This window comes from Cricetulus griseus, chromosome 5 (assembly GCF_003668045.3).
Source record: "Cricetulus griseus strain 17A/GY chromosome 5, alternate assembly CriGri-PICRH-1.0, whole genome shotgun sequence".
Taxonomy (NCBI): domain Eukaryota; kingdom Metazoa; phylum Chordata; class Mammalia; order Rodentia; family Cricetidae; genus Cricetulus; species Cricetulus griseus.
The window spans coordinates 170,823,024-170,847,968 of NC_048598.1; the positions used below are offsets into that span (position 1 = coordinate 170,823,024).

A 24,945-nucleotide genomic window follows, 5' to 3' on the forward strand; every position below is an offset into this window, starting at 1 on the left:
TGCTTCTTATTTGAAGAATTTATTTTTGCATCAAACCTTCTGTATATTTTCTGACTGTCTAGCCATGAGAAGGTGAGGCAAATTAAAATGTTATTTTTCAAACTATTAAAGGAAGCTGGGTGGAATGCTACACATCTCTTTGGTTTTTTGAAACAGGGTTTCTCTGTGTAGCTTTGGAGGCTGCCCTGGAACTCACTCTGTAGACCAGGCTGGTCTCGAACTCACAGAGATCCACCTACCTGCCTCTGCCTCCCGAGTGCTGGGATTAAAGGTGTACACTACCACTGCCCAGCAGTGGTACATATCTTTAATCCCAGTCCCAGAGGCAGTCCCTGTGAATGCAAGGCCAATTTGGTCTACATAGTGAGACTCTGCCTCAAAAATAAGTAAATAAAATAACTGCATTAAATAAATAAATAAATAAGGAATCTACAGCTCTGTCAACTCCTCTGGCCCTCTCCTCCTCAGTCTTCCATTCTTTTATTGTCATTTGGAATCTTTCATATATGTATTTTAAAGGATTTCTCACCTTTGGCGTTAATGAATCACTGAAATACAGAAGTAGGTAAGAAACAGAAAAAGTGAAGCAAATAAGCAACCACAATAAAAACTGATCTTAGGGTCAAGTCAGAAGGAAGTACCATTAAAAACCTAAAAGCATATGCAGTTATAACTGACTTTATTCTAATGCATCTGGGCAGCTTAATGCCACCAATCACGAATAAAACCACTACCACAATTCAAAGCCAAATGTGAAGCAAACTTTTAACTAAAAACTGACAGGTGGATGGGCTCTGGCCAGGGCCATCTCTAGATTTCCAGAAAATGGCTCTGAGTCAAGGTTTGCAGGGGATTAAGAAGGAAAACCCATAATCCTTTGCATTTCCCATCAGGTCCAGTCAGGAGCAAGCATACATCCTGATGTATTTCCTGCCTGTGAACCTCCTGCCCACATGTTATCAAGCACATCTGGTGCAGATGGGTCAAACAAACTTGTTTTGGGGTGTGAAAACATGTGGCTTGTTTGCTCCCATAAACAACAGCCTCCAACATTTCTATCTGTCCTTGGGCAAGGGGCTTGTAGATCATCAGCCTTTTTATTTCATAGATCTCGAAGGCAAAGTAGTTAAAACTTAAAATGTAACTTTTCCTCCCACATTAGCTTTCAAATTTCTCATATATAGACCCTGAAGGGGAAAACAACAACAACAAAACCCCAAAACAACCCTAATAAATGGTTTCTCCTTCCAATCCTTTCTTCTTCAGTGCTCCATTAAATTCCTATAACAAAAGGTTTAACGTCTTATTTTCAGGTTTTAGAGGTGAAGAGAATGTCTAGACTACAGGACTGAAATGACTAGGCAAAAGGTTGGTGATCCTAGGAGCCTACTGGGTTTACCATGAGCTTTTTACACCAGAGAGAGGCTGTTTCCTCCCATCTGGAAGCTCAGGACATGTGATGCAGTCTCTGTTTTAATCAAGTTATTTTAACAAAAGCTCATGAAGTCATCAGGAAAGAGGGGCTCCCCATATAATCATGCAGGCAAGTGGATGCATTATAGGCTGGAAAGTTGCCCCTGGTTCTAGTTTTCGTACGGTTGTGTGCTTACTAAAAGAAAGGTTTATTTTGACTAGTGGTTTCAGAGGTTTCAGCCCATGGTCACTTGGTCCCTGGTGTGAGGCAGGGAACGTCATGGGAAAAGGGGTAGTAGAGACAGGAGAAAGGAGAGGAGAATGAGATCCTGGATAAGATCTGCCCTTCAAACACAGTGCTCCACTTTCTCCAACCAAGCTGTACCTCCTAACAGTTCATTTGGCTATAAACCCATCAATTGCTTCACTCAGTAATGAGCTTAGCACCTCATGATGCAATCATTTCTCAATAGTTCCACCAGTTAGGGCCAAACTGTCAACACATGAGCCTTTGGGGCCATTTTTATATCCAGATCGTAGCAGACAGATCTTTCTGTGTTCACACCGAAATCCCTGACAGAAGAACAGTGTCAGGCATGTATAAGGTGAAGCCTGAGGGACACCTTTGGGGACAGTGCAGCAGCCGTTCCTGCACCAGCACTTTTGTATTAGCAGTAATTGACGGTATATTCGTACAACTCTGTGACCAACAGCAAAGACTGACAGAACCAAGACTCCTAGACATTTCATATGTGTGAGTTGTATAGGTCAAAATAAAAGTTCATGTGAAAATATGTAAAATCCAGTTGTTGAGAGTTAAAAATCAATTGAACAAGTACAAGAAAAGATACAGCTTAAGAAACCTTGTGTGTTCATATGCCTTTGTGTTCAGGTGTGACTGCTAGAAGATGCTCTGTCAAGCCATTCAGTCTCTGGTTCATTAATTTTGCAAATACTGGTTGGGAGCCTGCCATGTGCCAAAGCTCCGTGCTCATGGGGGCCTTGTATGCAAACAGGCTGGAAGGTGCTCTGGAGAGGAGCAGGGCTCCTCCTCTGCCTGGGCTGGGATATAGCAAACAAGGAAGAAGAAGGAAGCACCTGAGGTGGTGCTTTGCCCAGCTTCAAGGAATAAAGGCTGTGGCCAGTGCTAGGTTGAGTGGTCCAGTGAGCGCTTGCTATGAGGTAAGCAGGTTAGGATGTCAGGAAGGCCATGAGGTTGGCCCTGGCCCCAGGGGCAGTGGGAGCACAGAGGAATGCAGATTCCAAGGATGTGCTGTCTGGGTTTCCTCCCACCTTGCAGCCTGGGGCATCTTAATTCCCCTGTCTTTAGTTTCTACTCTGGAGTGCCCCAGGCTCTGGCCTTGGTTCTCCCCTTTCTTATATTTTCATCACTTGATGGCCTCAGCCAGCACCACAGCTTTAAACCTGCTCTGTTTGCACACATACCTAAAATTTCTGTCACCAGTCTAGGTTTCTCATCCTGACCCATGCCACTGCCTAAACGATACGCCCATATTTAGCACGTTAAAGCCTCACTTCTGGGCTTCTGCACTGTGTCTGTTAGGGATGACACAACAAGGTGCCACAAATGGCTGACTGAAAAATCGCAAAATTGTTCTCTCACAGCTCTGGAAGGGAGAAGTTCTAAATCAAGACATTGGCAGGCCTGCTTCCTCTTTGACTGTAGGAGAGGCTGTGTCCTGTCCCTCACTTAGGTAGTGGTGTCAGGAGTCTCCCTGTCAGTAGGGGCTTCATTGTAGTGTCTGCTTCTTCCTCCCATGGTCTTTTTCCTGTATGTGTTCATGTTCAGTGTCTTCTCTCATGCAGACCTGTCTCTCCTCCTATGAGAATAGCAGTCATGTTAAGATTAGGGTCTACACTGTTAACCATTAAAATGTGATTACTTCTTGGAGTCTGATTCTAGGTAAGATCACATTGGCCCCACATGGCTGTGCTCACTAGTGTTTCCAGCCTGTCCAATGGTAAGGTCACAATTGGCTCCACGAGGCTGTACGCACTAGCCTTCCCAACCTATCCAACTTGGAGGTCCAGGAAGGAAGAATACTGAGTTCATTGGCTCAACATTCACAGGGTCAGGGCTAAGATTTTACACATCTCTGAAGGAGTTCAGTCATTCCTGTAGCCCTTCCAGGCCAGCTGATAGCTTGTCTTTCTCTAAATGAAATCTAGTGCAGTATGCATGCTTCTTGAACCATCAGTGCACCAAGATACTCTGCTCACCTGACAGGGTCAGGGTCAAACAAGCCCACTTCTCCCAGCTCCATTCCACTGCCCTGGTTCCAGCTACAAAGGACCACCAAACCTAGCCATGAGATTATCTCAGTCTTTTACATGAGCCCCTGAGTGTCTTCCCATGTCACTCAGTTATTACCTGTGTCCTTAGTCCACGCCATTCTAGCTCTTTTACTCTGACACTTAGGGCAAATGTCTTTTGTTTGAGTATTTTGAGACAGGGTCTTGCTATTAGCTCAGGCTGGGTTGAACTCACTCACTATGTAGCCCATGGTAGCCTAGAGCTCAAAATCTTCCTGCCTCAGCATCTTTAGATAATTATAGGTATGTGCCAGCATCTGTGTGCTCTGGCCAGCCACTCTCCCTTACAACTCCTGAACTCTGTCCCTAGAATCTTCCCATTAATAGATTAAGTAGCCTTGTATCTGAACATTGCCACTGGGTGTGCTCCTGCCATCTGACTGGCCCCCTCTCTGTCATGTCTGTGCTCACATACCATCTTATTAAATGATAATTAGCTAGTAATACATATGTTACCAAGCAGATAGAGAGTGTTTTATTATTCTAAGAATTATTCTAAGAATATAGTGTGCTTGGACCTGGAGGATGTTGAGCTAGTGAAATGAGCCTATCACACAGAAGGAAAAACACTGAATTATAATTTCATCATGTGCCATCACAGGTTCTCAAACTCGGAAGCAGGAAGTAGAATGGAGATTGCAGGGGCTGTGAAGGGGATAAGAATGACGTACATTGGGTACAGTGTCAGTATGTACAGAAACAGTTCATGACCACTTGTGTACAGCATGGTGCTTATACTTAAGAATATATATATATATATATATATATATATATATATATATATGTATGTATATATACATATAGTACACACACACACACACACACGCACTGCCTATTGCTATCTCATAGGGAGTTTTAACCTCAATTTAAAAAAATGAATGTTATTTACTGGCCCCCTTATTATATTGAGATTTTCAAGATGAAGGGACTTATCCAGGGCTTCAAATCTAGTCAGTGTCAGATGATGACATGAAGCAGGCCTTAGGCACCCAGAGCACTTTGTCCTGTTCAGAGTTCAGTGTCATACCATTTGTCAAATCGTAGATTATAGGACAATCAAGACAGCTCAGCAAGTATAGCTACTTGATGCCAAGTGTGACATCCTACATTTATTTTGGAACCACACAATGAAAGGGGAGAACACCCTATAAAAGGTGTCCTTTGACCTCTACCAGTGCAGTATGGCATGTACACACAGTTCCCCCCTCACATATAAATAATAAATGTGACTTAAGAGACACCAGGAGGTGGCGGTGCACACCTTTAATCCATCACTCAGGAGGCAGAGGCAGGTGGATCTCTGAGTTTGAGGCTAGCCTGGTTTACAGAGTGAGTTCCAGGACTGCTAGGGCTACACAGAGAAACTTCTGTCTGGATAAACAAACCCAAAGAAACAAACAAACAAACAAACAAACAAAAAACTCCAAGCCTACTACCACCAAAACCCAGGTCACTCAGTAGTTAAAGTTGTGCCCATACTCCCTGGGGAGAAAGTGCTCTGCATGTTGGTCTCATGAAGTTCTTCTGTGACCCACAGGTTTGGGTACTGAGGACTAAATCATCCAAACATTGGTACTCCTGATGGTGTAGCCCCTAGGGCTTCATCAACAGAGAGTACACCAAAGAATCATCTTAATTTCAGGCTTTATTAGAACAAGCAGAGGCTAAAAGTCATTTTTCACAGTGTTGGACAGCATAGGAAATATGTCTCCACCTTGAAGGGACATTTTGTCTGTGAGAGCAGCAAACATCATTGTCTTCCATGATGCTTGGGTAGATACCCCTGCACTAATTTATTCTTCCTCCCTCCTCCCTGTATAAATATTCTTGGGGAATGGTACAGCCTAGCAAGCTTTTGTCTTCTGTACTTTGAACAGGAACTTTCCTGCCTGGGATTTAAAGGGGGGGGATGCTTTTCCTTACATCCTGGAGCTTCACCCAGTTAGTCAGCATTGTCTCCTAATGATTCACCACACAGAAAAGGTTTAGGTTGAAGGAGGGAGGGGATGGCGGCACACTGTCAATGTGCCATGGACCAGCTTGGATCTCCTGTCCTTCTTGCTGAGGGATGCTGGCAGCTGCTGAATCTTGTCCTCCAGAGGCCCTCTGTGCCCTCTGATGCCTTGATGTCTTTGCAGTGGGCTTCCTAGAAAGCCAGTCTCCTTTCTCCTCAGTAGAAAACACTCTGTGGACACTGTCACTGTAGTGTGTGCTACTGCCACCTGTTGTGAAATAACTTGGTGTCCTGGGGAGATAATAGAGACACTCTTGCAAAAGCACACTGACCCTCCAAAGCCAAGACAGTATATTCTTGGGTGGTGTATTGCTTAATTTTTTTTTTTTTTTTTGTTTCTGTGATACAATAACATGACCAAGGCAACTCATGAGAGTTGCCTTAATTGGGCTTATGGTTTCAAAGGGCTAAGGTCTATCATAGCAGAGCAAAGGTGACAGGAGCACCTAAGAGCCTCCATGAGCAGGAGGCAGCGAGAGTTAACACTGGGAATGGTAAAAAGTTTTTTTTTTTAAACCTTAGAGCTGATCCCCAGTGACACACCTCCTCCAATAAGGCTGGCTCATAGTCTTCCCCAAACAGTTCTACAAACTGGGGACCAGGATTGAAACATTGGAGTCTATGGGGGCTATTCTCATTCAGACCACCACAGGTGGGTATGGGTGTGGAGACTAGAGGTCAGTGTTGGTTGTCTTCCTCTGTCATTCTTCACCCTGTTTTTTGAAGCAGGGTCTCACTGAACTTGCATGTCACTGAATGGCTAGATTGACTGGCCAGTGAGTCCCTGCCCCTAGGAACCACCTACCTTGCCTCCTGTGCTGGTGTGTACCACTACTCTCAGCATTATGTCTGAGTACAGGAGATCCAAACTCAGGCTTTCATGCTTATACAGCAAGGACTTTACCCACTGGCCCCATCTCCCCAGCCCAGTCTCCTTCCTTTTCCCAACTAGTTCGTCTCCCACTTTTATCTTGTTTATTGTAGTTGTTTTGATTTTTATCTCCAAGTGTTTTAATTAGGGTTACTTATAGGAACATAGGTAATGGGTTATTTACTTATAGGAGTATGGGCAACTTACCAGTGGTTTTAGCCAGGCAGTGGTGGTGCATACCTTTGATGCCAGCGCTTGCAAGGCAGAGACAGGTAGATCTCTGTAAGTTCGATGCCAGCCTGGTCTACACAGAGTAAGTTCTAGGACAGCCAGGGCTACACAGAGACCCTGTCTCAAGAAAACCAAAACAAAATAGAAGATGTCTGTCTATCCTCACCAGCAACCATTAATCCTCAGGGATGGATGGGTAGGTATCTTACGAGTGAAGAACACTGTGGCCAAGCCCTATCCAAAAGGCAGCAGTCTTTATTACTCCACCCCTACTCTAGTGTGCATTCTTTGTGCCTCCTTGACTACAGTGTTCCCTGAGTCTTGGAGGGACTCCTCCAAATCTTGATGGTTTCAGACTACAAGCACAGACTGGCTATGAGGGTACATGTCTGTAATCTCAGCACTTGGAACATGGAGGCAGGAGGATCATGAGCTCAAAGCCATTGTTGCCTATGTAGCAAGTTTGAAGCCAGCCTGTACTTCAAAAGTTTGTTGGTACTCAAACAAAAAGGAAACAAACACCACAACTGTGTGCATTGTCTGGGTGGCTGTTGTAGTGTTGACATCTTAAGTCACCTCACTCACATGTCTAGGGTTGAAGACTGGCTGGCATGGAGAGGCTTGGGCAGCACAGGTTCTTTATGATCTCTGAGGTCCTTTCACTCTACTGTGGCCAGCCTGTGCTTATTTGTGTGAAATGTCAGGCTTCCAAAGAGAGTCAGAGGGCAGCCAACCACTCTCTGCCCATGCACAAGAGTTTTCTGTTTGTATCTCATTAGCATAGGATACATTGACCAATGCAAGTCATGAGATCAGGCTCTGAACCAGTGTGAGACTCAGGAACATGTGCTTTGGAAGAGTAAATGTTTAAGGATCATTCCCACAGCTCCTGGAAAGCCATGTCTGAGGCAGGTGGACAAGGTCGGTCAGCATGGGTGGCTAGATTCAGGATGATGCCTTCTGAGGCCGGCAAACAACTCAACGTGCTGGGAATGGTACCCACTGTTTATAAGCAGTGTGAGTCTGAACCTGATTACTCACCTGTATACTGGATTAACTAATCAAAAGGCTCCTCAGCCTACTGATGCTGCAAAGTAGGTTGTCTGACATGTGATCTACATTACAGTGTTGGCATCATTGTAGAAACAGCAAGTTACTTGTAAGCAGGAGGCTGGAGAGTGCCACTCCTTGGTGACAGGGTAGTTTTCCACACATGGGGAGCTTGGCTGAGCCCCTCCAATTCCCAGTCCCAAGAGGCTGAGCAGACTCTGGACAGGAGAAGAAAAATCTGCTGGTTTCTTGCCTGCTTAATCCTTGTTGCAGTGTAGGTTGTTTAAAATGAATACAGATGAGATAGACCATTCATGTTTCTTTGGGGTACAGCCCACCAACAACTGACAGTTGGCATCTGTACTCTAGTTTCTCTCTAGAAAGTGTTGGCTTCTCATTCCCAGGGGCACTGGCTGGGTTACAGCATCCATGCAGCCTGACTTCTCTGGGAAGTTGATGCTCTGCTCCCTTTGCTGTTTCTCATGATTTAGCTCCAGCTTTTCTGGTGTGCCTTCTCACCTGTCACTGCCTTTTCCCTCTTTTTGTCTCTGCTTTTTGATGGTCCCCACATCCTGAAACAGTTTTCACAGGGTATCTGCTGCCATCTTTCTGACTCTGGACCATCTCATCTGTATCCTCATAAAATCTTTATCCCCTATCTCTGGCTCTAGCTTGCCCTCCTTGAACAACAGATCAGTTACTATAGGTGCAGCGTGACTTTGTCTCCTTGTATGTCTTAGTCTGATCTAGCTGCAATAACACATTCCCATGGGCTGTGTGACTGATCTGATAATGCTATTTCTCACAGTTTTGGAGGCTGGAAGTTCAAGCTCAGGATGACTGTGTGTGTGTGTGTGTGTGTGTGTGTGTGTGTGTGTGTGTGTGTGTGTGTGTGTGGGGGGGTTGGTGGGAGGTCCTTCCTGACTAACATGCAGCTGTCTTTGTGCTTTGTGCTCATACAGCAAAGAGAGCAGCCTGATGTTTCCTTCCCTTCCTGTTGCAGGGCTCTTTCTCACGACTCATCTAAACTTCATCATCTCCCAGAGAGCTTACCTTCTCACACCATCCCTCGGGGGCTTGGGCCTCACACAGTGTGGCATAACATCCCTTCCTGCTGCATTCCTGTCCACCTTCCCTCTTTCAGTAAACCCAAGTCAGAACACAGTGGACACTGCCAAGAGGCTCCAGGTCCTTTGTCTTCTTTGTCCCTTCAGCCATTGCCTGAACATGCATTCACTAGACACAGACACTACAATGGCCCCTCATTCCCTGGCTTGTCTCACCAAGCCCTACATTGCTTTTGAAGAAATACCCAGCTATTGTTCTCTGCACTCATATACTGTTTCATATACTGGGACACAGTACACTGTGCTTCCCATTCTCTGGCAGGCCTACCCTTCTTCCTGATATCTTCTGTATTACACTAATCTACCACAGTACGGGTCAGACCAAAATGTGTGTCTGTTCTTGTTCTTGCCCCTACTTGGGGCACAGCCCCCCTGCACATGGCCTCCTTGTCCCCCACCCCCATACATGTCCTCCTTGGGGAACCCTACAGCACACATACATGTCCTCCTTGGGGAACCCCACAGCACACATACATGGCCTCTAGGACTCATGATCATCTTTCAGAACCCAACCCTTGATCACCATGGTGAGGCTTAACTTGCCCCCAAACATCATGACCTGTCTATGTGCCTTGTTTATTACTAGTGCATTGTGGGCTTCTGTGTCTAGGCCTGCCTCCCCAAGTCACCTGTGAGTTCTCTAAGGGCAGGAATCAGACATTGGCAGCAACAGCAAATGCATGTTGAACCAATGTAAGTGAGTAGAGGAGGGCAGTAGGGTAGGAGCCGTTCTCTCACGGTGCTCTCACACGTGCTGTCAGCTGCCTGCTCTTGGTACTTCCCTCCCCCACAGGGTGCCTTGGCCATTCCCTTTCTCTTTCCACAGCCCTGCCAAGATCCCTTTGCCCACATGAATGCCCTCCTGAGGAAAGCCCCTCCCTCCTCAGCCTGAGTTCCCATTCTGTCTGCCTGCTCTTTTAGCAGTCGCTGCGGCAGCACAGCCTTTCCTTGCACCTGTGTGGTCTGGTTATTTTCGGTGACTGGTGACTGTTCATGCAGATAGAGGCCTTGGTGTGTGCGCCATTCTTTCTTGGTCACTTTTGGTTAACGCTTCTCCATACTGTGAAATCATAACTGGCTTCAAAGTTGGGTCACTTCTCTGCCTGTCTCCTTTTCTCTGAGCTAGAGCCTCTTTGGAAAGACAGAATAGCCTAGTAGTCTTGTGTCACCAGACAGGTTTCAAATGTGAGCTCCACCATTCCAAACCAGGGTCTGGAGAGCAAATAGCTTGATGTCTAGGCCTCTGGCTCCTCATCTGTGGGTTGCTGAGAGGGTTAAATGAAATGATCTATATAGAGCACATGGCATAGCTGAGTATGAAGTGAGGACTGGCCACCATGATTGGTGATGTTTCAGTACTATTGTTTTATCAATATATCTTCCCCTAAGTGTCTACCAGCCCAGCCTCTGGCCAGCACCTAATGTGGTAGAGTTGCCCCTGGAACAAGGTACAGTAGCCCCCTTAATCAGTCACTTCTGTAGGCATGACAGCTAGCCCCTTTCTGTCTACTTGCCTCAGGCTTAGGGATTTGCTTTTCTTAGTTTGAGAGGGTCTTCTGCATCCCGAGAAATCTCTGCCTTCTGCCTCCAAGTGAGGCTGAGAGGCTAGGCCACATCTGTCAGCTTTGGAGGTACAGCTGGGGCTATGGCTACCTGGGTTGTGTGACTAAGGAGTTCCCAGTTCTGTCCATTTGACCAGAGCTGGCAGGAGTCTTGACCATTGAAGCTTAGGGTGTGGCCTCCTGGTCCCTTGCTTGTAGAGGGTCTCTTCCTGGCTGCTTCCTGTGACTGGCTGATAACTGTTCCCCTGCATCAGAAAGGAGATGCTGTAAACCTGTGTCAGTGGGCTGGACCAGCAAATCAAATAAGCAGTTTCACCGTGTGCTCCCTTCCTTGTCCATTTGATCAAAGGATGAAAACACATAAATTTATAGGCTCTTTCTATGGGAGGAACTGTTAGGAAATCCTACCCAGTGAGGGCTAAACAGCTACACCTGAGTCACCTGGAGAGCTCTATTCCAAAATACAGATCCCTGGAACTCACCTTCACAATTTACAATTCCATTATTCTGGCCATAAAGAATCCTGAAAGACTCTGGTACTCAGATGTGGCACAATAAACTTGTTGTGTTTGATGGGAAGCTGTTACGGAGCCGGGAGGAGAAGAATGCCCATATACTGTGCTTTGAATGCATATATACTGTTCACCCATGACAGTGATGGGGCAGCTAGGGGGTCAGGCATGAAATTTGTGTGTGGCATCTCAGTTGAAGTTGGCTGGATACTGACCCAAGTAAATGGACCTGATGCAGGGACAGAAAGCTGGGACTAGGTCCAAGGTCACCAATATGGGCAACTCCCATGTCATGAATAGACTGAAGAGCTTTTAACTTCTCATCTGGACATTTGATCCCTCTAGAGCAAGATCATCCCATGATGCATCAGGACCCTCAGCCCCCAGCAGTTTGTATGGCAAAGCCACTAGAATAGGGGAAAGATACTAGCAAGATAGTTGTATTTCTGGATAAAAAAAAAACAAAAACAAAAACAAAAGCAAAAAAAAAACAGTGCTGAAATCAGGGAAAGCAAAATGAGTGAGCTCTGGGAAGCCCTGGAAAGGGCAGTCACCACCAGAGTCAGGCTTCTAGAAGGGCCTCCTGCCATCTGAAACTTTGGGTCAGGAGGTACAGTCACTTTGGTATGTGAACCTGGGGTATTGTTGGTACTATTACAGGAAGGTGGGATTTTTTTCTTTTCTTTTAACTCTCTCTGTCTCTCTGTCTCTGTCTCTGTCTCTGTCTCTGTCTCTCTCTCTCTCTGTGTGTGTGTGTGTGTTCTCTGTCTCTCTCTGTCTCTCTCTCTTTGTGTGTGTGTGTGTGTGTGTGTGTGTGTGTGTGTGTGTGTGTGTGTGTGTGTTTAGCAAGAAGCACTATGAAAAAACTCCCAGGCATGCAGACCTTAAATAAATAAAAGCAAAAAATAGATTTTCAAACCATGTCCTTCCAGAACATAGTAGGATTTACTGAAAAAATTGTGTTGAATTCCCTTTGCTCACCTGACTGGTGAATGGAGAAATTCAGAAGGGTCCATGTTTCTCCAGTGGATCTGCTGAAGCAGGACCAACTGCAGGCCTGACATTTTAATGGGTGACTTTCTAAAACTAACTGGGGGTATGTGGATGAGTCAGGGTTATGGGAGCTTCAGGCTTGATAATGGGGCTGAAGGTTAGCTGCTCACCCCAGGCCTGAATCCAGAGTAACACTTGATGTAGAAACTGCCTGTGCATTGTAGGTCCCATCGGGTTGTTTATCTGGTGGTGGTGAAGGTTTGGCCTGAAGCATCCATGGCTTTGACTCAGTTCCACATGTATGCTGAGGTTGGGATTTGCCAGGTGGCTAGCCTAGCACTGGGATTAGTGTCTGACCACAGAGCACAAAGGAGGTTTTTCTCTTGACTTAAGAAGTGAGTGCAAAAACATCAAGTCATCTCTGGCATTGTGTTTTAGGTAAAATTTTCAGATGACAAAACAGGAGCCCAGAGCCATCTTCCATGGAGGTGGTACCAGGATGAAAGACAGGCATCTGAATCCGTAACCTGTGTTGTAAGCATGGCGTGGAATTGCCTCTGAAACACAGTGCTCCTCTGAGGGTCTTTGGCTTGTGTCCTGGCTAATTCAGGCCAAAGTTCAGTTCAGTTCTGTAGGAACTTAACTGTCTGTAAAAGGCCGACACTGGCCTAAGGCATCCTAGTGGGAAAGGTGTCTTCCAGAAGAGGAAAGGGAGAGCCAGAGAGGTCGGTCCTATGGCTTGATATTACTGCATAGTCAGCAAGGGACAGAGCAGGCATTTGTTGCCCCCTCCTCTACCCTAGCTACTTAGCTGAATCTCTGCAGTGCCCTTAGGAAGACAGCTTTTGATTCCTTTCTACTCATTGTAGTTTGAGCTTGTTTCTGACAGTCTTCATTTTGACTGTAAACACCTGAGTCTGTAAATAAAACATAAGTGTACATGTGGTGGGGACAGATGTCACCCTCAGACATGGTGTAGAGTTGGCCAAAGGCAACAATGAGGGGCCAAAGGCTGAGCACATTCGGAGAAAGGTGAGTTATGTGGGGACGGAGGGTTCCTGGAGAAGGTCCCACTGAAGCAGGCCCTTCAGGATTTGTACAGTTGCAGGGACTGTGATGGGGCATGAGGGGATCAGCCAGGGAGCACTTGGTGGAAACTAAACCTGGGCCCCTGAGCTCAGGGCCAGATCCCATGGGTTCACCCACCCTTTTCCCAGGCTCCCTTCTTGCCTCTGGCCATAACTGGTCTGATGTTTAATTTGCCATCAAAGACATGATTTTCTCCTCCAGCTGATTGATCTTCTTTTCCATTACCTTGAAACAGCTTTTGTAGCCCTCTAATTCTACAGCTTTCTCTCCCTGGGCCTCTGTGCTTACAGCATCTCTAAGGTAGCTGTTGCTGTAAGCCCAAGTCCGTGAGAGTAGGTTGTCAGGTGAGGGACAGACTGGAGCAGCCTAAGTATGATGTTTGGGTATTAGTTCTCCTGAATAGAAATATGTTTTTGTCCCTCATGAACCCTGGCTTAGTGGTTGGTCCAGCTGTGACTTATCTTGTGAATACCCATTCTTGCCTTAAGGCCTTAGGATATCCCATGTCCCAAGAGTGAAAGAGCTTTGCACACTGATTCAGGCCTGTTAAAACAGTTCCTCTCCACCCCCCACCACTGACTCTGCTGAGTGGACACACTTCTCTTCATGGAGCCACATAGCACATTTATCCCCTGGCAACACCACTATCATTTTGAAAGGTATTTGGAGGGTTCTGTAGCCTCGTCTAATGGCTCTCTGAGGGAGAGCGGTTGCCTTGCCAGTTTGAATAAACCGCAGCCACAGCCTACCACTTCTTTACACTAACAAGTGCCACCACATCAAGGGTCTTTTGCCATGCACCCTCCACATAAGAGTCAGCTCACAGGCGCATGGACTCATCAAGAATATCTGGGACTGCTGGGCGTTGGTGGAGCAGGCCTTTAATTCCAATACTCAGGAGGCAGAGTTGCCAGCCTGGACTACAGAGCAAGTTCCAGGACAGGTTCCAAAGGCACAGAGAAACCCTGTCTTGCAAAAGAAAAACAAACAAAAAAGGGACTATCTGGGACCACCTATTGTTCCTGAATTCCAGTTCACAGAGTCTCATACAGTATCTCCTCATCATGTTTCCCTCTGTAGACAGAACCCTGAGGTAGCCTTCCATCGTGGAGCAAGATCTGAAACAACGGAGAGATTTTTCTGGTTTATACTTCTTGATTTTGAGAGTTACTAGTTTCCGTCACATGTTCTGGATGACTTTATTAGCAATAACTTAATAGCCAACCCTGCATCATACAGTGTCACTGGTGAAGGGCTCATCATGCCAGCTTTCCTGTATTCATGAGCTACCCAATCATTCAAGAAGTCTTTTTAGTTGCTGTGCATATGTGATGAGTAGATACTGTCTGGCTCCTCTGGTGGCCATTGGGTACATTTATCAGTAATAGCAGCAGATCCAAAGAGAATGGCTTCCTTCTAAGTCCTTGTCTTAGCAGGACTGTGGAAGTCCTCAAAATGGTGTGGGTTTGACTCTCACAGTCAGCTGACCACCCATCCCTGACCCCTGCCCTGACCTTTCTGTCTTGTATATACCTAGAATAAGAGCCTCTCAGCATACAAAGGGCATGAAACAAGATGGTGGAACTCACACAGCCATTTTTTTAAAGCAAAGAGACCATTTGCATGTCAGAGAGAGGTCTGGATTCTGTTACCTTGCAAGGAACTTCTCTCAGACTTCTGACACTGAATGCATGCACAGAACTGTGACATGCTGGAGAAGTGACAATGTGTGTCAGCCCAGCCAGGGTCTCCTGAGCTATATACTATAGCCCTTGAAGACCAGCTGGATTCATTTGTTGTTCATTAAGTTTCTTTTAGTTTAGTTTTTAAATTTTAATTGAGTGATTATTTTAAAACTGTCTTACTTTTGCCCTGCCCTCCCCCAGGTGTAGCAATAAAACACATGGACACCAAAGTAAAATCCTTTAATGCTTCCTGTGGCAGACATAGACCATGCAGATAGAGAGCCTTGGAACTCCTCAGAGTGAGCCACTCTGATTTTATATTCATTTGTTCTTTCTAGAGATTTACTGTGCAGCAATAGGCATGTCTGTCTCCCCTTCCTCACACACCTTTTCTTGGCACTCTTCCTTTTGGACCATCTAACATGACTGAAGAGCCCAAAAGGAACTTAGAAGGGCTCTTAGTCCATCCTCTAGGACAGCCAGGAGAGAGTGAAGTGCCCTTTATGAGGCATGAAAGCAGATGTTGCCATTGATTTCCCCATGAACCACTTCAGGTGTGCTAATAGCACATTCATGTTCCACCCGAGAATCCTCTTTGGCCAGATCTGAGTACATTCTCTGTTGTTATAATGGAATTAGCACAGGCTGGCTGATTTATAGAGCAATTTATTTCCTAACAGTTCTAGAGGCCTGGAAGGCCAAGGTCAAGGGACCCTAGATCTCAAGGACCCTCCTGATGGGTTGTTCATGGTGGAGGAGAGAGAATGAAGACAAGAAGTCCCACAGGACTGTGGTGGGCAGGGAAGAGGTGGGATTTGTCCCTTTGTCAGGAACTCACTCCTGCAGTAACTATCCCACTATTGTGGTAACAGTGTTTGTCCTCTGCCCTAGTAACCCACTCAGTTCTAAGAAATCCACAGTGTTGTGCTGGGGATTGAGTTTCCAGTACATATACTTTGGGGAGAGACATTCAAACCACATTGGATCATAACCTGTTTTGTAAGGAAAATCATAGGCGTCATTACTTTCTGGTTCCCAAATCCACCGACCTGTTCCTTGAACTATGGTTCTTCCCCCCACCTCACAGAGGTCTCTTCAGAGGGCCTTGGGGGAATAGGAAAAGGGAAGGTACCACAGGCAGTGCTGGAAGACCCAACCTGACCTCAAGAAGCACCCCTGAAGGGGGTGGTAGAAATCACCCCAGAATTTTTTGGAAACTGGCCTCATATATACAAGATCTTAAAGTTCTGTGAACATTAGGTATTGGAGTAAGGAACACCACACACACACACACACACACACACACACACACACACACACAAACACACACACACATAAACACTCACATACATATGCACATACACTCACACACAGATACTACAAACATATACACACTCACTCAACACACTCACACACACACTCACAGACACTACACACACACACACACACACACACACACACACACACACACAGACAATCCACACATATACACACATACATACACATTCACACACATACACATGTATAGACACTACAAACATGTACACACACACAAACACACATACATACTCATATACACACACATACACAGACACCACACACATATACACACTGACATATACACACACTCACACACAAACACACACACATACACAGACACTATACACATACATACACAGACACTACACACATATACACACTGACACACACACACTCACACAAACACACACAGACACACAGATACTAAACACACACACACACACACACACACACACACACACAGACACTATACACATACATACACAGACACTACACACATATACACACTGACACACACACACTCACACAAACACACACAGACACACAGATACTAAACACACACACACACACACACACACACACACATACACAGACACTATACACATACATACACAGACACTACACACATATACACACTGACACACACACACTCACACAAACACACACAGACACACAGATACTAAACACACACACACACACACACACACACACACACACACGCGCGCGTGCGCGCGCGCACGCGCGCACACGCGGCCTACAGAACAAGAGTTGAGAAAAAATATCCCAGGAAGGACTTAGAATATTGTGAAAATATGTATCCAAACTGTAGTCCCTAAAGAAAGTATAAGTGCCGTGTCTTGGTGGTGCACACCTTTAGTCCCAATACTTGAGAGGCAGAGGCAGGTGGATCTCTATGAGTTTGAGGCCAGCCTGATCTATAGAGGAAGTTCCAGGATAGCCAGGGCTATATAGAGAAGCCCCATCTCAAAAAACTGAAAAAATAAACAAAAAATACTAAGCAGAAACCTTTTGAGCAGAAAGAAGAAAGGGTGTGGGGTCTGGTGATGACCCCTGAAAGTCCATTGACCTCTCTACTCAGTTCTTAAAGTGCCCTCAGCAAGCCAGGCAAAAGGGACTAAGATCCCATCCCATAAACTGATGTATCTTTCTCCTCTGATCAAGTCATAGTGAACTATGACTTCAAGATAGGTTCTGCACTGAACATGCTGTCCCTCCCGATCCTTGCCTTCACACAGATCATGGACAGTGGGACCAACTTGATAAGGGCGGGGATGGGGCTGTGCTGTCTACACAGCTGACTCTAAACTTCTTGGTCAGGACACCTCAGAAACCTGACAGAGTGGCTTCCTCTGTCCTGAAGGCTAGAGCAGAACCGATCGGACCAGGAGCTACCAGCATGCCTGGCTAGGGTGGTGGATAAAGGTGGGTATGAGTGGACAGGGAGGAGTGTGGTGTCCCTGTAACTGCTTGCAAGAACTGGGACAGGTTTTGCATCTGGAGGAACATTTTTAGTGTCAGATTTGTGAGGTATAGGCAAAGGGGAGCCCTTAACAGAATTAATCTCCTAGCTGCCAAGGTCATTGCTGCCCAGCTGGCCAGTCATATTGTCTTTCAGGTTGTGCTAAGGCTAACACAGTGTGCCCTGAACTGATCCTGCGTGTTCTGATTCAGGTTCACACAGGTTAGAGCTAAGGCAGGAAGTGTGGCAAAAGTCTAGATAGTCCCTGCTATAGATCACACGTGGTCTTGAAGTAAAGAGCATCTTGAATCAGGCAATAAAAAATGGAATGTCCAAGCCCACCCCTAATGACAACTAAGAGCAGGACACAGTGGTGACTGTCAGTTCTAGAAGGGTTCAGTCATTTGACACTTTGTGTGGTGAGATGTGCACAAACCACTAATGTGGCCCACTTGGAACTTCCTTAGATTCACAAAAACTCAAAAAATAAATGAATTGATAAAATTATTGACCTTGTAATGTAGATAACAACATGGATGTTAGGGCAGCTGATATCATTTGCTATGTCTCCTTTGAGAGAGAAGATAGAAGACGGTGGGAAATAAATCATCTTGGGAACTTCATCCTGGTTAATGCATTAGCATTGATTAAGCTACTGTGTGCCAGGCCGTTTGGCCATTGGAGATATCAAGAGCAATGCATCACAGAACCAGTCTTCCAGAAGACCTCACCACAGTGAGAGTCAGAGGCCTAAGCCAGCAGTTCTCACTGCTGAGTGAGGGTATGCAGGAGGGAAGGGAGGACATTTCCCTGGGGAGGGGTCACGTGAGTTCTAAAAGATAAGAGGACTGTAGAAATCTCCATCGAGTGCCAGCTCTTTCACAAATAGCACATTCTATTTCAGAGACAGAAACACAGCTTTGAGAACATTATCATGCCAAATGGTAGAGCTGTAACTTGAACTCAGGGTGCTAACTCCAGGGTGCAGCAGTTGTGCGCACTGTGTTTTTAAAGTCCAAGGAAGACTCTCGGGGTTTAGTGCAGCCCCTTGGTCTTCATGCACCTTGAGTGACTGCCTCTAAAGGACCTTCTTGTGGCTGTGTTGATCTGAGGTTGGGGACCCAGAAGGGACATTCAAATAGTTGTATAGGAATTCTGCTTTCTCCCTGTGTTTCCTGGCTGCCAGGCAGGAGATGTGTTCAACCCAGCCTGTGAAGGTGAGCAGAGCAGGGCCTGGCTGCTAGCACCTTGTGCTCAAGGCCTCCATAGCCTCCACTGCTTCCTCTCTGACTGGGTTCCAGTTCCCCTTTCCAGATCTTGCTGGTTTTGAAGTGCATAGGCTTTGGTTTTCCGAATTTTGAGAAACTGAAAGGCACTAGCTCTGCCTAGAGGGGAGCTTGACAGTGCTGGAGAAGAAATGTCAGGTCCATCATGGTTTGAAGACTCTAGACTATTTTGTTGTATGGATGCAAAGAGATATTGGAGCGAGCCAACAAAATCACTCTGTCATAGCAAAATAGAGAACAATTTTGTGATCCCTACCTCTCAGCTTTCCATGTGTCATCATTAGTGTTTAAAATGTATAAAATGTATAAAATGCTACTAACACAAAAAAGTACTAATAAAAACCACATAACAAAGCACACGGAGATTGATAGAAAAAGGGAGGCTCCTAGGACCATTTGTTCATTGTCCTAATTCGAGTCTGCTTGCAGTCATTCTATTTGTCCTTGAACCACAGTGGCTGCTCCTCTAAATCATTGAGCCCAAGTTCATGCCAGTGGAAGCCCACGAATCAAAACTGCCATCAGCCACCAGCATGTCTTCCTGAGAGCTTTCTGAGGAAATCTTGTAGCACTGGCCGCCTGACCATTGTGAGGGCGGTTGCTGCCCAGAGTGAGAAGTGAACATTTTAGGCCTGGCTGGCTCTCACATCCTTTGGGAAAGTAGCTTGGTGTGCTGAAATTAAAGGGAAACATATTTTAATGTGGTAAAGTTATTTTCAGTATGCTACAGTGTATGTGTGTATGCATCTCTCTCTCTCTCTCTCTCTCTCTCTCTCTCTCTCTCTCTCTCTCTCTCTCTCTCTCTCTCTCTCTCTCTCTCTCTCTCTGTGTGTGTGTGTGTGTGTGTAAAGCTTGTGCCTCCTTGCCATTTTATAATTCTTGTTGTACCTACAGTGCTTTCACCACCCTGGAAAGACTTTTGGAGGAAGCGAAAGCCATTTCCTAGGGCCTTATTATTTCTTTCATGAAGCTAAACTTCAAGGGTACCTGTTTCGTCTTTTTTTTCCCCCCACTGTGTTTTTTTTCTCCTGAGCACAGGTAGCATTGATTGCCCATAAGCTGTTCAGCTGCTTTCAAAGCATTCTGCTCCTGGCAGCTTCTTCCCTGTGCATGCTGAACTGTGCACGGGATTCCACTGCAGAAGGATCCTGCCCTCCTTCCATCCTTGCTGAGGCTCTTCATCTCTCCGGCCTTCTCCAGTTGCTGTTTCTTAATGTCAAAGTCCTGAGCTGTGTAAGGGGTCCAGGGGCAGATTCCAAAATGCACGGCATCTAGTCTGATCTCAAATCCACAAAGCCAGCTGTCTTCTGTCTTGGAAACAAGTGCTATACAAATAGTGAGATGCCATCTGCCCTTTTCCTGACTGCAACCATTTCAACAAGAGAATGTTGGTTGTAAACTGGTATACACACACACACACACACACACACACACACACACACACACACACACAGCAAAAGAATTCTCCTTAGTAAGCTGTATATCTCCAACAAAATACTATCCCCATTCTACTGATTTCTTTTTTAGTAGCAAGTTATCAACTTCTCAGAGAAAGCAGACTCATTGCTTCACTTTTGTAGATACCATTTTATTGTCTCAAACTTGGCATCTATTGAGTTATCTGTTCCCCTCCCTCTGCCATCTGGGATGGAGGCGTTTCAGGTGAGAGCCTGAGAGCCAGGGAGGAAGTGATGGTCATGCCAACTTGACCCTGCTATGCACAGGTTCTTGAGATAATAATTGAAGCCATAAACATAATCTTATGCTAGTTCACAAAAGTTTGTCCATATCCCAATGGGATGTGTGTGTGTGTGTGTATGTATGTATGTATGTATGTATGTATGTATGTATGTATGTATGTATATACAGCCAGCTATCCAAGGAAAGATGGAAAGTATAGAATGTTGTGAATGGTGACTTCTGTATTATAAATACACTAGTCTCCTTTTACCCAGTGACCTGCTTTTCATGGTTTCAGTTACCTGTGGTTGACAACAGTCCAAAACATGAACTGAAAAGCTCCAGAAATAAATAGTTCATAGGTTTTAAGTTGCTCACCAGTCTGAGAAGCATGATGAAATGTGCTGTCCCACCCAGCATGTGGATCAACCTCATATCCAGAGTATCCACTGTGTATACACTACCCACTCACTAGTCTTAGGAGCCTGTTGGTTTTTCAGATAACCCTTCTGATTTAGGTCATTATAAAATCAAGTTTATTCTGACTTACAGTTCTAAAGGATGGAAGTCCTGGGCTAGGCAGCTACATCTGATAAGGGGCTTGCATTGCATCATAATGTGGAATGTAGAAGGGTAGACATTGTACATGGAGGAGGGCAAGCATGGAGGATGGACTGATGCTCTTAATAACCTGCTTTTGCTAGATGGACCCTACTACCTTGAGAAACACAATCTTCATGCTGACCTGTTAAAGGTCCTGCTGTCTCCCAGCATTGACACAGAATCAATGAAATCTCATGTCAATCTTACAAAAAAACCCATATTCAAACCACAGAGCCTTCCAAATGGACTTCTTCATCTATAGAATGGGACCTCACTCTGTTATTGAAGATGCTGCATTTCACTAAGGAAAAGAACACTGGCTTTGGAGTCGGTGGCCTGTGATCTCATCCAGCCTTAGGAGATCTGGCAAGTTGCCTTTACCTTTATTCCCTTGCTTGGAAAGCGAAGCATTGACTTCATAGGTTAATGATGAGAATAGCTGAGATAATATTTGTACATCACAGACTCCAAAAGGGTATGCATTAGCATGTGCTTGGCAGTTATCATTAGGTGTGGCACAAAGAGAATCTTACCTTTTACTTTTGCCCATTCAGATTGAGTATTGAGCTGGTAAATGTTTAACAACAGCTCTTCCAAAAGCAAAGGCCTGAGTCATACTGTTTGCCTATTTCTGTGGTATAGATATTCCCTTGGGGCTGATTTCACACTACCTCAGTCACAGCCCCAAACGTGGGGTTGGGAAGATACACATGTTCTTAAACATACCCATATCAGAACACCACTGTTTTTTAAAACTGTGCATTCAATGCTTTGCTCTAGGGATAAATTAAGAGAGAGACTACTGAACAGCTAGCATTGTGCCTGGCACGTTAGTTTTCTACCCTCTCTGTCTTCTCTTTCTCATCCTTGGCCCTTATTACTCTAATCAAATAGCACACTGACCTTGAGCAACAGCTATGTGAAGTGTGTTGTGTGTGGAGGGTGGGTCTTCTGGAATCTAAGAAGCCACGTAAGTGTCTTGCTTCCCAGACCCTGGAAAGCCTTCAGATGAGCCCTAAGGTTGTCTTGCTGAGGCAAAAGCAAGTAGACATGCAGGTCTTCTTCACAGGAGATGTGCTCTGAGCAGGGCAGTACAAAGCTCAAAGAGTTGCAGAGAGAATACAAGCAACTTTTCTATTGATGAAGGGCCTGAGGGGAATATACACTTAGGAGACCATAGCCTGGAACCAGCCCAGTCACTGCCTTCAGCAGTGACCCAGTAGGTGGTGTGTGTGTGTGTGTGTGTGTGTGTGTGTGTGTGTGTGTGTGTTTGATTAATGAAATCTTTCTATTCCTTCATAACTTAGTCTGTTGCAGAAGGCTTGCAAGTCCACTTGCAAGTTTACTTGCAAGTAAACAAGGCTTAACCTTTACAAGCATGAACCTGGGTAGAAAATGTCCTTGAGAGAGATGCAAACTTAGTAAAGATCACCAAAAATTATTAAAAATACTTTTTGTAGATCTGGGAAGATTGCTCATTGAGTAAAGTGCTTGCCACGAAAGCATTAGAGTCTATGTTCCATCTCTAGACCCCACATAAAAAGCTAGGTATCGTGGAGTGTCTGTAATCCCAGCACGGAGAAGGTAGACAGGCATGTCCCAGGCAAGACTTGCTGGATAGCCAGCCCAACTTACAGGACAAGCTCCAGGCCACTGAGAGACTCTGTCTCTAAAAGGGATGGGGGAGGTAGATGGAGCCTGAGAAATGACACTCAGGTTAGGTTGACCTCTAGTCTCCACATGCATGCAGGCATATGTGCACTGATGCACACACATACACATACAGTTTCTTCTGCCTTTTCTATAGTTTTCAAATATATCTTCAAAAGGCATTTATTGCACACACACACACACACACACACACACACACACACACACACACACACACACACCCTAAAAAATAAGCAACCCGAAAATACAAGTGAAGCAAGAATGGTGTTAGCAATTAATCCTCAGAAGGTGATGTGCCCCTTGTATGAACTAAAATCCCACCTTCCCACCTGCCTTCTGAGTCCTGTAGCTCAGGCTGGATCCTATACCTTGGCTGGGCCCATCATAGGCTGTCTCTCTCCCAGCCTCTCCTATGGGGCTTCCTCTTGGGTGTTGACTAATAGAGCTCCTCTGAAGACCCTGGCAGAGGTATGTATAGATCTCTTAGAAGTAGAAGTGGAGGGGCCAGGGGGATACAGGAGGATAAATAACACACTGCAGCTCCCCTGGAGGTACTCACAAGTTAGAGATTCACTTCAGCCCAAATCTCCAGTGCCTGCTGTGGGGCTGAGTCCCTGGTCTCCGTCATGGGGAGTGAAGGTTTTGCTCCCTAACACAGGATAACAGTGCTGGCTCCATGGCCATAGAAGCAATGGGGCTGTCTGGGAAAGGTGTGCAGAGCATGGGCTTGCTGAAAGGCAGCCTTTGAGCTGTTCATCCTTTGAGTGGTGAGCTGCCATAGCCTGAAGAGCTCAGCCCATCCTTCTGGCCTAGGTAGAATTTGGGGGAACTGTCATATGTTGGGGTGGGGATTCTCAGTCAAGATATAGGCTGAATCTGGTAAACAGGCTGGAGCATGAGAGGGATGTATGACAGAAGCACCTTCGTGCATGTATTGTCAGAGCCCAAGTGACTCAACCTGGAGCCATTCAGTGAAGAGGTAGGTGGTGCAATCCTCTGGGCCCTCCTGCTACTCTCTGTTCATGAGATGTGACCACAAATTTCCTCAGAACTGGCCTTTATTTGTTTGACAGCTTTACTGAGATTTAATTTGGATACCATACAAATCTCCCATTTAAAGCATGTAAGTCCACATTTTCAGTGTCTTGCAAGTGTTACCAGTGGAAATCTTAGGAAATTCCTATTGTCCTCAATGAGGCTTCCAGTCCCTAAATCCCAAGGCAAGCACTTAGTTATTTGTCTGTGTAGACTTGACTATTTTGGACCTTTCCCCATATGTGGAAACATGCAGAGCATGCTTTTCCTCCTTTTCATATCTGCTTCCTTTTCCTTGGATGCTCTCAGGGTTCGTCCATGTTGTAGTATCCCTCATTCCTGTTTGTAGATGGACAGTATTCTGTATTTTGTTTATCCATACATCAGTTGATGGATATTTGGGTTTCTACTTGTGGCCTATTATGAAGAACACTGCTGTGAGCTCTCATGCACAAGTTGTATGTGGACAAAGGCATTATGTCTTAGGTGAATGTTCCATCACTGATTTTTTTTTCCACAGTATCTGTCTGATTGCTTTGCATGTCTGCTTCAAAACACTCAATAGCTTTCCTTTGTTCTTAATATCAAGATCAAAATCCTTACCTTGTTCTATGCAGCTTCTGGGCCCTTGACAGCTTCACTCCAATCCCCTCCTTGTTCTATCCAAATCAAGAGAATAAGAGCCACCTCCAGTGTACAGAGCCTCCTTTCTTGGCTTAAACTTTGAGCCACCCCCACCTCTATAGGGGTTTCTGCAGTCCCTCAGGCTAAGGCCTCAGCTTATCCACCCTCCTCTTCAGATGAGGCTTACCTGTCACTCTTTCTAAGACTTCATAAAATTTATTCTAGCAACCATTGTCACCACCACCACCACCACCACCACCACCACCACCACCACCACCAATGACATCCATTGTGGCAATCTGTTTTGTGTCCCTCTTACTGCCACCATAAGCCACAAGAGAGAAATAACCTCATTCTTTTCCTCC

General features: G+C 45.5%; 1 protein-coding gene across 11 annotated transcripts in view; it reads left to right on the forward strand.

Moving 5' to 3' along the window:
- Atxn7l1 (ataxin 7 like 1) overlaps positions 1-24,945 on the forward strand; it is a 227,757-nt gene that overhangs the window by 51,688 nt on the left and 151,124 nt on the right. The window lies entirely within an intron of this gene.